This window comes from Daphnia pulicaria, unplaced genomic scaffold (genome assembly GCF_021234035.1).
Source record: "Daphnia pulicaria isolate SC F1-1A unplaced genomic scaffold, SC_F0-13Bv2 h1tg000086l, whole genome shotgun sequence".
Classification (NCBI taxonomy): Eukaryota; Metazoa; Arthropoda; class Branchiopoda; order Diplostraca; family Daphniidae; genus Daphnia; species Daphnia pulicaria.
The window spans coordinates 1-12,500 of record NW_025804796.1 but is presented as its reverse complement, the minus strand read 5'-3'; the positions used below and the strand labels follow the sequence as shown (position 1 = coordinate 12,500).

Below are 12,500 nucleotides of genomic sequence, written 5' to 3'. Positions count from 1 at the left end.
CGGGATAGCCTTTGACAGCTAAATCCATAACCCTCTCGCCCCGCGACGGGATTCCAGGGTCTCGGTCCCTCAAGCAGAAAAGAAAACTCTTCCCGGGGTTCTCGGCAGCTTCTCCGGTTTGTGTCGCGTTACCGCGACCGTGACATTACGAGGGTTAAAGTCGTTTTATCGCGGACGTAGCCGCAGCCTGGTTCCGGAATCAGGACCGGATTCCCTTTCGCCTTAACCTGGGTGGCGTCTCACGTTATACGATACATGGTTTCATATTTTCGAAGGCGCTGCGAAAGAAGCATGCGATGCCATAACGCGATGAACGGTACTAGGAAAATAAAAGAGACGGGAGAAAAACAATCAAATACCGGCTAAGAGAAATCAAAAAAAGGAAAAAGACACTTCTTTTAACCTTCTATCATTCTCACAAGCTTTCTTATTCATGTGTTTTCTTTGACCCCGCAACTTTAGATTTTTTCTCTTCGCGCACACCACAGAAGAATCACCGACACACGACTCAACCACAACCACGCCCGCTACTCATACGATAGATGCAACACATCACGCCCGTCACTAGGTCGGCTTTCGCCTGCGGCTTAGGATCGACTGACTCATGTCCAACCACTGTTCACATGAAACCCTTCTCCGCGTCAGTCCTCCAGGATCCCTCTGGAGTATTTGCTACTACCACCAAGATCTGCACCGACGGCGGCTCCGGGCAGGCTCACGCCCACAACCCTTCTACGCTCACCGTCGCGACCCCCCTACTCGTCGGGGCCTCAGCGCCGTCGCTCTCTTCGAGCTGACACGGACGTTATTCGCTCTGCCGACCGACGGCCCGGTATAGGCACGACGCTATAGCGCCTCCCATTTTAAGGGCTAGTTGCTTCGGCAGGTGAGTTGTTACACACTCCTGAGCGGATTCCGACCTCCATGGCCACCGTCCTGCTGTCTTTAGCAACCAACTCCTTTTCGTGGGATCCGAAATGTGCGTCGTTTAGGCGCCTTAACCGGGCGTTTGGTTCATCCCACAGCGCCAGTTCTGCTTACCAAAAATGGCCCACTGGGCGCTCAGATTCAAATCAATTGCCGCGGCCTCAATCAAGGAAAAAGGCCGGGCTTCTCACCCATTGAAAGTTTGAGAATAGGTTGAGGTCGTTTCGACCCCAAGGCCTCTAATCATTCGCTTTACCGGATGAAACTCCGTTTGTTCTCTTTGCGAGCACCAGCTATCCTGAGGGAAACTTCGGGGGGAACCAGCTACTAGATGGTTCGATTAGTCTTTCGCCCCTATACCCAACTCCGACGATCGATTTGCACGTCAGAATCGCTGCGGACCTCCACCAGGGTTTCCCCTGGCTTCGTCCTGGCCAGGCATAGGTCACCATCTTTCGGGTCCCAACGTGTGCGCTCTGGGTTCGTCCGGCCGACTCGACCAAACCCTTTTAAGGGGGAAAGATCTCGCGAGCATTCGGACGCCCTGGGGTTGCGCCCGCTCTGTTCGAGACGGGATCACCCCTCGCGGATGCACCCTCATCGGGGCCGCTTCACTTTCATTGCGCCTCGCGAGTTTAGTTTGATAATTTCTCGACGACTTGCGCACATGTTAGACTCCTTGGTCCGTGTTTCAAGACGGGTCGGGTGGGACCCGACTTCTACTCTCCGCTCTGGGCCTCCACAGGTTGAGCACCGCAACTTTTTCTCTTTTACAAAAAAAAGCTACGACACCTCCCGGGAGGAGACAGGTCACGACCGGGCAGTACTGTTGGGAAACGCCGCGCTCGTCATCGCGGCACCCGCGAAGGTAACCACGAAACTCGCTAACGGACGCCCCGTGTAACAGACACCCAGTCGGTCGCGGAGTCCTACTAGGCCCCCCACTTGCGGACCTTGGCGTGGCTATTGCGATCGCAGAACGACTTATGCAAGAGAGCCGCCAATTCAGGCAGTCTCCATGCAGCGTTAAGGGCATACAACCAAGTGCCGGGAGCGGGGACTTGTTCGACCTTCGAGGGCCCACCCGTTTAACCCCCTGAACGGTTTCACGCACTCTTGAACTCTCTCTTCAAAGTTCTTTTCAACTTTCCCTCGCGGTACTTGTTCGCTATCGGTCTCGTGGCGATATTTAGCCTTAGAAGGAGTTTACCTCCCGCTTAGGGCTGCACGCTCAAGCAACCCGACTCTTGGGAAGGGATCCGATGCACGGTCTCGGCTCGTCTTATCTACGGGCCTGACACCCTCTGTGGGTTGCTCGCCCCGTTCATGGAGACTTGGACGATAGATACCGGACAGACGCGCACGATCCTCCCGAACACCACATTCCTCGGCACCCGCTCAACCGGGCGCGAGGTTCGGTGCTGGGCTCATCCCTGTTCGCTCGCCGCTACTAAGGGAATCCTTGTTAGTTTCTTTTCCTCCGCTTACTGATATGCTTAAGTTCAGCGGGTAGTCTCATCTAAACTGAGGTCAGAATGAATTGTTTGTTTTCAAAAGGAGACAACACTTTATCTAGCTCGGCAGACTTTGGCGTTTTAAAGCCGGGAAAGATTGAATAATTGCCGGTTCAAATTTTTTTTTTTCGAAATAAAGCGAGTCTCTCGTTATTCGCAAAAATTAATTTACGAAAAGTGACAGGGCGTCCTGCGGCTTTTTGTATTGAAACAACGCGTCGTGCGCGAACCAAGCTTGCATAACGAGCGGTTAGAGTGAGTGATAATTCGCGGTGGTCGACACTTCGACACGCCCGGCGCACACACACAACTAAACTCGCGTTGAAGCGGTATATCGCGCACACGCAGCCGACACCTTGTTCGAGAAGATGTGTTTATTTCTAAAATTTTTTTTTGAGTTGGCTCAAAAATTTCCCATCTGTTTTGCCATCGAAAAAGGTTTCTTTTGAATAGAGAGGAAAAAAACAAAACAGGGCGAACCTTCTTTTATTTTTCCCCCTTTTTTGTATTTGAGGCATCGCGGACACTTAAGTCGCGCGGCACCCAGACGTTAGAGATTCGGGAGCTTTTATGCGGTCAGGCCGGGTGAAAAATAAATCTCGCCGCGACCCAACATGCAAAACCAAGACTGAAAAAATCTCTGTTCGTTCATCATTCGACCGACCCTCAGTCAGATGTGGCCCGAGCGAGAAGCTGGGCCGCCATTTACGTTCAAGATTTCGATGCTCCATGTGTTCTGCAGTTCGCATGGATTAGCGCACTTTGCTGCGCTCTTCATCGATCCACGAGCCTAGTGATCCACCGTTCAGGGTCGTATATAAAACGACATATTCGTTTTCTTCTCTCTTTTTCTCCAACCCGCCCAAGCAAATGAATGCGAGGGCGGAGAAAGAAAGCCAGAAAGAAAATGTTCCGATAAACACTCGTACTAGAATTTGGGTTTAGTGTGTTATTGTGATTTTGAATTCTTCCTACTTCATCGAGAGGGCGAAGGGCAAGCTTAAAAAACATTCGGTTTTCAACGGCATAGTGTCGGGCTTTGGAGTGTTAGTCTATACGACGCACACGCACGCAACCACGAGTATCTACGCCCGAAAAGAACGTCCAGAGTAAAGTCTCACACTTTCGTCCCCCACCGAGAATCAAAAAATCCCGAAGACGAAGAGAGAAACAAAAAAAAACAATTTCGATTGGGCGTATCCGCTTTAAACCACCGCGCATCAGAGCGCCTGATACCCGTTCAAAATCTTGATGTTTTTTTTTTTTCCGACTCTCCATCCACCGAGTTTTTATTTTTCAAAGTGTTTGATTTAGGGACTAAGACTTTATAAAATCTCCTTTATTGTTCCTTCGGTACTCGCGGCCCAGGCGGGCTATCGTATTCTTCACTCTACTAACGTCAACACTGTGAGCGCCGCTAAAGGTCGAATGAATCTATAGAGACATTCACCATCGAAGCAGGAAGAATTTGCTCACGGCCATAGACCAAATCGAAAGACTTTGTGTTTTTTTTTGAGCCGAGAGGAAAGAAAAATCAATTTGAAAAGGCGAATCCGCTTTAAACCACCGCGCATCAGAGCGCCTGATACCCGTTCAAAATAAATGATTTTCTTCCGTCAACCCACACATAGTTCATACGATGTCTTACGCCGAAAGACTTTTGATGGGGTTTTTTTGTTTTGCAACTTTTAGTTGTTTCGTGCTCAACCAAAGCCATATGCGCAAAACATTTGTCTTGTTCGTTTATGATCCTTCCGCAGGTTCACCTACGGAAACCTTGTTACGACTTTTACTTCCTCTAAAGGATCAAGTTCGACCATCTTTCAGTCTCGCCGTTGGTAGGCACCGCACGGGCAGAGATTGCTCCCCACTCGACGGCACCCCGACAAGCCCGTCCGAAGGCCTCACTAAATCATTCAATCGGTAGTAGCGACGGGCGGTGTGTACAAAGGGCAGGGACGTAATCGACGCGGGCTAGTGACCCGCGCCTACTAGGGATTCCTGGTTCATGGGGATCATTGCAGTCCCCAATCCCAACCACGAAGGAGGTTCAGCGGTTACCCGGTCCTTTCGGACAGGGAGAGTGAAACACGCTGATTCCTTCAGTGTAGCGCGCGTGCGGCCCAGGACATCTAAGGGCATCACAGACCTGTTATTGCTCACTGTCACGCGGCTGGACGCCGCTTGTCCCTCTAAGAAGACTGCGTGACGGACGCGAGAGCAGAAGGTATCGCCGGGGATGACGACGACCGAATAACAATAGAGCCAGCCCCCGCGAGACATTCCCGACAAAGCCCCGCCATACCTCATCCGCCAGGCAACCAACCCGTGAAGGCCGTACACCCGACGAACAGAGCACAACGAAACCAAGCCGAGAGATTGCCTCACTAAAGGAACCAGTCCCACCGAGACCCGAATCGCCGCCACCTGATCCCGACGCCTCCGTACTCCCTTCGGTTTCAATTGATAAAACCCGTCACCTATTTAGCAGGCTAGAGTCTCGTTCGTTATCGGAATTAACCAGACAAATCGCTCCACCAACTAAGAACGGCCATGCACCACCACCCACCGAATCAAGAAAGAGCTCTCAATCTGTCAATCCTTCCAGTGTCCGGGCCTGGTGAGGTTTCCCGTGTTGAGTCAAATTAAGCCGCAGGCTCCACTCCTGGTGGTGCCCTTCCGTCAATTCCTTTAAGTTTCAGCTTTGCAACCATACTTCCCCCGGAACCCAAAGACTTTGGTTTCCCGGAAGCTGCCCGTCGAGTCATTGGAGTAACTCCGACGGATTGCTGGTTGGCATCGTTTATGGTTAGAACTAGGGCGGTATCTGATCGCCTTCGAACCTCTAACTTTCGTTCTTGATCAAGGAAAACATTCTTGGCAAATGCCTTCGCTGTTGTTCGTCTTGCGGCGGTCCAAGAATTTCACCTCTGTCGCCGCAGTACGAATGCCCCCGTCCGTCTCTATTGACCATTACCTCGGGTCCAAAAGTAAAAGACCAGCAAAATCGGACCGAGGTCCTATTCCATCATTCCATGCTGCGATATTCAGGCGTTGGGATACACCTGCTTTGAGCACTCTAATTTGTTCAAAGTAAACGTTGCCGGCCGCCCGAGACACCGCGTGAAGGGCACCCCGAACGATTGACTGGGTGGAGCGAATCGAGTCAACTACGACCAAAATTTAAAAAAGAACCCGAAAGAACTTTCCAACTCTGGCCGCAGATACAACAACGACGCACCGACCACCACTCCGGCGATGTTGTCCGACCGTGAAGAGAGTCGGGCTTTGACACCCGGGCTCCCAGAGCGTGAAACGCAACACCCTTGATTCAGAGCGGCGCCGCCCGGCCGAAGACAGACATCCGACTACGAGCTTTTTAACCGCAACAACTTTAATATACGCTATTGGAGCTGGAGTTACCGCGGCTGCTGGCACCAGACTTGCCCTCCAATGGTTCCTCGTTAAAGGATTTAAAGTGTACTCATTCCAATCACGGGGCCTCGGAAGAGTCCCGTATCGTTATTTTTCGTCACTACCTCCCCGTGCCGGGAGTGGGTAATTTGCGCGCCTGCTGCCTTCCTTGGATGTGGTAGCCGTTTCTCAGGCTCCCTCTCCGGAATCGAACCCCGATTCCCCGTTACCCGTTGCAACCATGGTAGGCGCGTAACCTACCATCGACAGTTGATAAGGCAGACATTTGAAAGATACGTCGCCGGCGCGAAGGCCGTGCGATCGGCGTGAAGTTATCCAGAGTCACCAAAATTGGTACGGTGCGCGAGCCCGAAAGCCCGGCCCCGACTGGTTTTGATCTAATAAAAGCACCTCTTCTGCGAGCCCGAAAGCCCGCAGTCGAGGCTCGAGTGCATGTATTAGCTCTAGAATTACCACAGTTATCCAAGTAGGATGGAGTGGATCTAAGGAACCATAACTGATTTATTGAGCCATTCGCGGTTTCGCCGTCTAGCGGCTTGTACTTAGACATGCATGGCTTAATCTTTGAGACAAGCATATGCTACTGGCAGGATCAACCAGGTATTTCGTGTATGTTTGTTTGATATGCATCCGGCGAGTTGCGGGTTTTTATTTCGCCCACGCATCACCAAACACACACCAAATCAACACGTTTTTCGTTTTTTTTCTTTTTCTTCGGAAACTAAAATTTTTGATCGCAACGCCTGGCGTGTCACAGCGAGTCCCAGTGAAGAGAAACACCGATCCGATCCGTTTGTTGGATTTTTTTCATTTCAATTTCCAAAGTCAAAGACCATTCAACGGTCTATGAGCCCAAAGTGAATCGGATTCATTCGACCGGTCTTGATATATTCATCAACTTTTTTTCCCGTATTACGGTTTTCGACGGTCATATGTGGCGTGCTGTATGCTCATAAGTCAAGCCTGCTTTACTAAGCTGACAAGCATACATCTTTTAAATTTTTGTGGGCTCAGAGTTTTATTTTTATTTTTCCACCGCCGAGGCACACTCTCGCATCACCCCGCACGACACACACACACACACACACCTCACCGCTCAACGGTCACACGAGGCAGAATTTTCCGCAAAGACTTTCGAAGAGAAAGAGAAAACTCGGAACAACCGCGGTCAGAGGCCAGCATAGAGGCATCGTATAGAAAGTCATGGGCGGAAAAAAACAAATCATTTCAAGTCGAGACAAGCAACCAGACTACCCCTATAAAAGTGCGCAATTCTTTAAGAGTTCACCGAAGAATGACCGAGATCAAGTATGCACGAAACGAACATATTCCAAGGGCAGCTGAATAAGCGATTCTGCGCCGAAGCGCGAGAAAAGCAAGCGGTACACCGATGGGGATCGTTTTTTTTATCGTGTTAGATTCGTTGTTGTCAAGCAAGGATTCTCAAAATGTTTTTTGCATTGCACCCAAGTTTCGTACTGATTACTTGTCGCAGACCGGTGACTGTCAAAAAAAAATTTTTTACGTTTTTTCTTGAGAGGTCACTGCCTACACACAACTCCGGGCGGGCCGTACACTCACAGCCGTTTGAATTCTCCCTTCGTGTGTCATGGCCATAACTGAGCGTACATCTTACCGGGCGCCGAGTTGATCTGGCTTGTTCGATGAACGTTCGGGATACGTACAATCGATATAGCTCCAACCGTAACTCGTTTGTAATTACGCCGGCCATACTCAGCGGGCGCTCAGCTCAGCTCTCGATATCTTCCGTCGAAGGGAAGTTCGTAGTAAAAGAGAGTCAGAGTCGACGCCACATTTTGCGGTCCTCGCATCTCATCCGATTTTTGAATTTTATAGATTTGCCATCACTTCCACCCAATTCTCTCGTATATTTCAATCTCTTGACTTTGTCCGACCGGGCCGTCTTCGCCCCCCTTCAACTCCGTCCATCTCCACTTCTGTGTTCCACACAACGAGCTTCCGTCAAACGGCAAAATGTGAAATATGCGCACGCCGCACGAAATAATTTGAAAGCGTTCTGTTTGGTGGCTTTTTTATTTTTTATCTCTCGGCTCACACACACACACACACATTTCCGCCTGAACGGTAATTTTTTTTTGATACGGTGTCAAAAAGTGAAAAGACGCGCACCATTTTCTTTTCTCTTCCGTATCGTCGCTGACGGTAAACGCTGATGGTTATGATGCCGTAAGTTTGGAAGAAAGAATCTTTCCCGTCTTGTCTTGTTACGGTAAAATAACAAAGAACAAGCGTCCGATTTCTCTCACAGACGGCCACAGACAAACCACACGTGCCGAAGAAACGAAACGTCCGAAACCAAAAAAATGTTTGACGCGCGCACCTCTTCTGAACTTTTCGACCAAGAGTCGTTGGATCGAGTGACGAGCTTCTCAGCTGTCGCACCAATCGGTGAAGCGGGCGTTTGAATTCCCGTCCACATCGCGGTTCGGATATATTTTTACATATACCGACCATCGGAAATTTCGAAAACGGTTTTACCGAAGGAATGATATTTCACACACCGACAGCTCATCGAGTTCGTCTCCGTTCAACGGTTTTTTTTTTTTAAGACTTTTTGATCGCATGGGGCTAAACTGGTTAGAGCAAAGCCGCGATCCAAGCAGTGAAAAAAAAACAAAGACAGTGCAAGCGCGATCGAACGGAATCGAAACTAAAATCATGTGAAGTGGCGGGCGGAAAGGAGCTCAGCTACGGTGGAAATGAAACTACAACTAACGCCGAACCGGACAACTTCCCATTCTGCGTCTTCGTTTCATTTCCCAAAGCTCCCCGTCGATACCAAAGTTTTTGCGTCGAAGCTACTAAAGAAATTTCGCGCTTTCCTTTTCGCCTCTTTCGCCTTCCCTTCGATATCTATCCAACCACCGGCTTCGACTTTATTTCTTTCACCCGTCTATTCGCCCGATAGTCGACGGTCGGCCATTCTTTGGTATCGGCCAGGCGGACTAACAAGAAGTAAGACTCGTTTGAAAAATTTGGACCGGGCTTTACAATCGCTGCTTGTCGTAATGTCGCAAATTTGAAAAAAATTTTCAATTCGAGAAACCAAACTATTCGACACTTCGAAAATTTTTGGGACTCTGAAAATTTTTCCGAGTTTAGGAATCGAGACCTCTTCTATACTAAGGAAAACCACTAATGTTCCGCCGCATAATGTCTCCGTTTTCCGGCTCATTTTTAGCGATTGGACGGGGACATTGCCCCATCCAACCGCCAGCCGACTTTCAGGAACCGTCGTTTTCAAAGTTGGGACTTAGAAAATTTTCGACGAGTGGGAATTTTTTACGGTCGCAAGTCATCACGACACGCCCGACCAACCCATTTGAGAGCCGCCACGCCTCGACGGTGTGACGGCTTTTTTTCGAATCGACGGGTCTCGCTCACTCCTCTCTCGCGCCGACCAGAGGCCGGGCGAGAGAGTCGTTGCCAAACACCGTCGTCGGAAATGGGAGAATTTGAGTGGGAATTTTTTACGGTCGCGAGTCATCACGACACGCCCGACCAACCCACTTGAGAGCCGCCACGCCTCGACGGTGTGACGGCTTCTCTTTTCGAATCGACGGGTCTCGCTCACTCCTCTCTCGCGCCGACCAGTGGCCGGGCGAGAGAGTCGTTGCCAAACACCGTCGTCGGAAATCGAGAAATTTTCATTTCCATTTCCATTTTTTTTCATCGGCCTTTATACGTCCAAGTCCCGCCAACCACGTCACTACCACGTCGTCGGGACTTAGAAAAATTTTTCAATTTTTCGGACTTAGAAAATTTTTCAACTTTCTTTTTTTCGACAACCTCTTCCCTATATAGGAAAGTAGTGGATGTTCCGGGCAGTAACTGTACGAAAAAGTCGATTTCCGAATTTTTGCCGGACTTTCACCTGAGCTCAGGCCGGGCCGCCCGCTCAACTGCCGCCCGGTCACCACCAAAAACCGGTCTTGGAAATTTTCGGACTTAGAAAATTTTTCAACTTTTTTCTTTCTCGACAACCTCTTCCCTATATAGGAAAGTAGTGGATGTTCCGGGCAGTAACTGTACGAAAAAGTTGATTTCCGAAATTTTGCCGGGCTTTCACCAGAGCTCAGGCGGGGCTTACCATCACACCCGCCGACCGGTCACCACCAAAAACCGGTCTTGGAAATTTTAGGACTTAGAAATTTTTTCCAACTTTTTTCTTTCGCTCTTTCTCGCCATTTTTAGCCGTCTTTGCTCGTCCCAGTGCCGCCTATAGCTTCACTATCCGTCGTCGGGACTTAGAAAAATTTTTCAATTTTTCGGACTTAGAAAATTTTTTCAATTTTCATTTTCGACAACCTCTTCCCTATATAGGAAAGTAGTGGATGTTCCGGGCAGTAACTGTACGAAAAAGTTGATTTCCGAAATTTTGCCGGACATTCACCTGAGCTCAGGCCGGGCCGCCCGCTCAACTACCGACCGGTCTCCACCAAAAACCGGTCTTGGAAATTTTAGGACTTAGAAATTTTTTCCAACTTTTTTTCTTTCGCTCTTTCTCTCTTTTTCAGCCGCCTTTGCTCGTCCCAGTGCCGCCTATAGCTTCACTATCCATCGTCGGGACTTAGAAAAATTTTTCAATTTTTCGGACTTAGAAAATTTTTTCAATTTTCATTTTCGACAACCTCTTCCCTATATAGGAAAGTAGTGGATGTTCCGGGCAGTAACTGTACGAAAAAGTTGATTTCCGAAATTTTGCCGGACATTCACCTGAGCTCAGGCCGGGCCGCCCGCTCAACTACCGACCGGTCTCCACCAAAAACCGGTCTTGGAAATTTTAGGACTTAGAAATTTTTTCCAACTTTTTTTCTTTCGCTCTTTCTCTCTTTTTCAGCCGCCTTTGCTCGTCCCAGTGCCGCCTATAGCTTCACTATCCATCGTCGGGACTTAGAAAAAATTTTTCAATTTTTCGGACTTAGAAAATTTTTCAATTTTCATTTTCGACAACCTCTTCCCTATATAGGAAAGTGGTGGATGTTCCGGGCAGTAACTGTACGAAAAAGCTCATTTCCGAGAGGGTCGCCGGACTTTCACCAGAGCCCGGGCCGGGCCGCCCGCTCAACTGCCGACCGGTCTCCACCAAAAACCGGTCTTGGAATTTTTCGGACTTAGAAATTTTTTCCAACTTTTTTTTCTTTCGCTCTTTCTCTCTTTTTCAGCCGCTTTCATTCATCCAAGTCCCGGCTACAGCGTCACTACCCCGTCGTCGGGACTTGGAAAAATTTTTCATTTTTTCGGACTCTGACATTTTTTCAACTTTTCTTATTTTTCAACTTTTTGACACTGTCTCGCTTCGCCCGTCGGATCGACTTCATTTCCGTAGATATCAAGTCACATCTTTCGGCCAAAGCTCAGCAGCTTTTTGACATTTTTTGAAAATTTGCTATTTTTTTTCATTTCCAACTTATTTTTATTCCTGTCTGTCGTTCTCCTTCTCTCTCTTTCTTTTTCGCGGTATTTCATCTACTTTCGACCGCCAATTTTTTTTTTTTTTCAAGCTTTCATTTTCTCTCGGCTGATCGTGTTTGTCCAATATCCACGCAAAAAATGCGAGCCAATATAAATATGAAGATGAAATTTGACGGCCAAATTATCATTTCAAGTGCCGCTCTACGGCTGGCTACTTTTTTTTTTATCTGTCTTTAACGCGTGTCTTTAACTTTTTTTCTCTCTCTCTCTCTCGAAAAAAAAAAAGACAAGTCCACAACACACAACTGACGAACGATTGAGACTTCTGCCTTCTTTTTTTTTTGCCTTTGCCTTGGACAAGCCGCCGCGCAAGCATATGAGATTTTTTATCGCGGACTTGTCTCATCTGGCAAGACAAATCTTCCGGTCTCATTTGAAGGGCTGAGTCTCAAAAGATCGCAGTGTGAATTTGGACTGCTCTACCGTGTACAACACCCCGGCCGGCACTCGAGTCGTCTACAAATGATTTGGCGTCTGACCTCTGGGTTCTCGCGCAACTTTGCAGCTGCGCTTACTTTAGTCGGGTAAAAAGAAAGAGGCGAACCGGAGATGACTGGCATTCCCGTAGCGGATACCCAGCATAGCCGTCAGCGAACCTCCCCTCTGAAAACCGCGGCTCGAGAATGAAGCGCCGACCAGGCATTCGTCCGAAACGAAACGAAAAGGCCGGAACCCCCTCGCTGATGGAGCGAGTTTTAATCTCTAACCGAGACGGGTCTCGTTATAGCCACCCAGATAAAACGTCGAAACGAGTCAAAAGACGCTGCGTATCATTGCCTTCCTCCAGCATCGATTCTACCTTCAGAGGCCTTCAGGTATAATCATCCGGACGTAGCCTCGCACCACTGGCCGCTCGACCAAGTGCGCCAACCAACTGTCCGAACCTGCGGTTCCTCTCGTACTTCGCAGGATTACTATCGCAATAACATTTCTTCTATGGTCGTCAGTAGGGTAAAACTAACCTGTCTCACGACGGTCTAAACCCAGCTCACGTTCCCTGTAGGTGGGTGAACAATCCTACGCTTGGCGAATACTGCTTCGCAATGATAGGAAGAGCCGACATCGAAGGATCAAAAAGCGACGTCGCTATGAACGCTTGGCCGCCAC

General features: G+C 49.0%; 3 non-coding genes across 3 annotated transcripts in view; all 3 read right to left on the bottom strand.

Moving 5' to 3' along the window:
• LOC124318947 overlaps positions 1-2,460 on the bottom strand; it is a 4,575-nt gene extending 2,115 nt beyond the window's left edge. Inside the window, exon 1 of the ribosomal RNA XR_006912638.1 lies at positions 1-2,460. This exon is cut by the window's left edge and continues 2,115 nt beyond it. This is a non-coding gene — a ribosomal RNA (large subunit ribosomal RNA).
• A 641-nt stretch (positions 2,461-3,101) lies between these two features.
• LOC124318942 lies at positions 3,102-3,254 on the bottom strand. Its single transcript, XR_006912633.1, has one exon. It is a non-coding gene; the product is annotated as a 5.8S ribosomal RNA (ribosomal RNA).
• A 930-nt stretch (positions 3,255-4,184) lies between these two features.
• On the bottom strand, positions 4,185-6,479 carry LOC124318945. The gene has a single exon (XR_006912636.1). It is a non-coding gene; the product is annotated as a small subunit ribosomal RNA (ribosomal RNA).
• Positions 6,480-12,500: the final 6,021 nt, after the last annotated feature.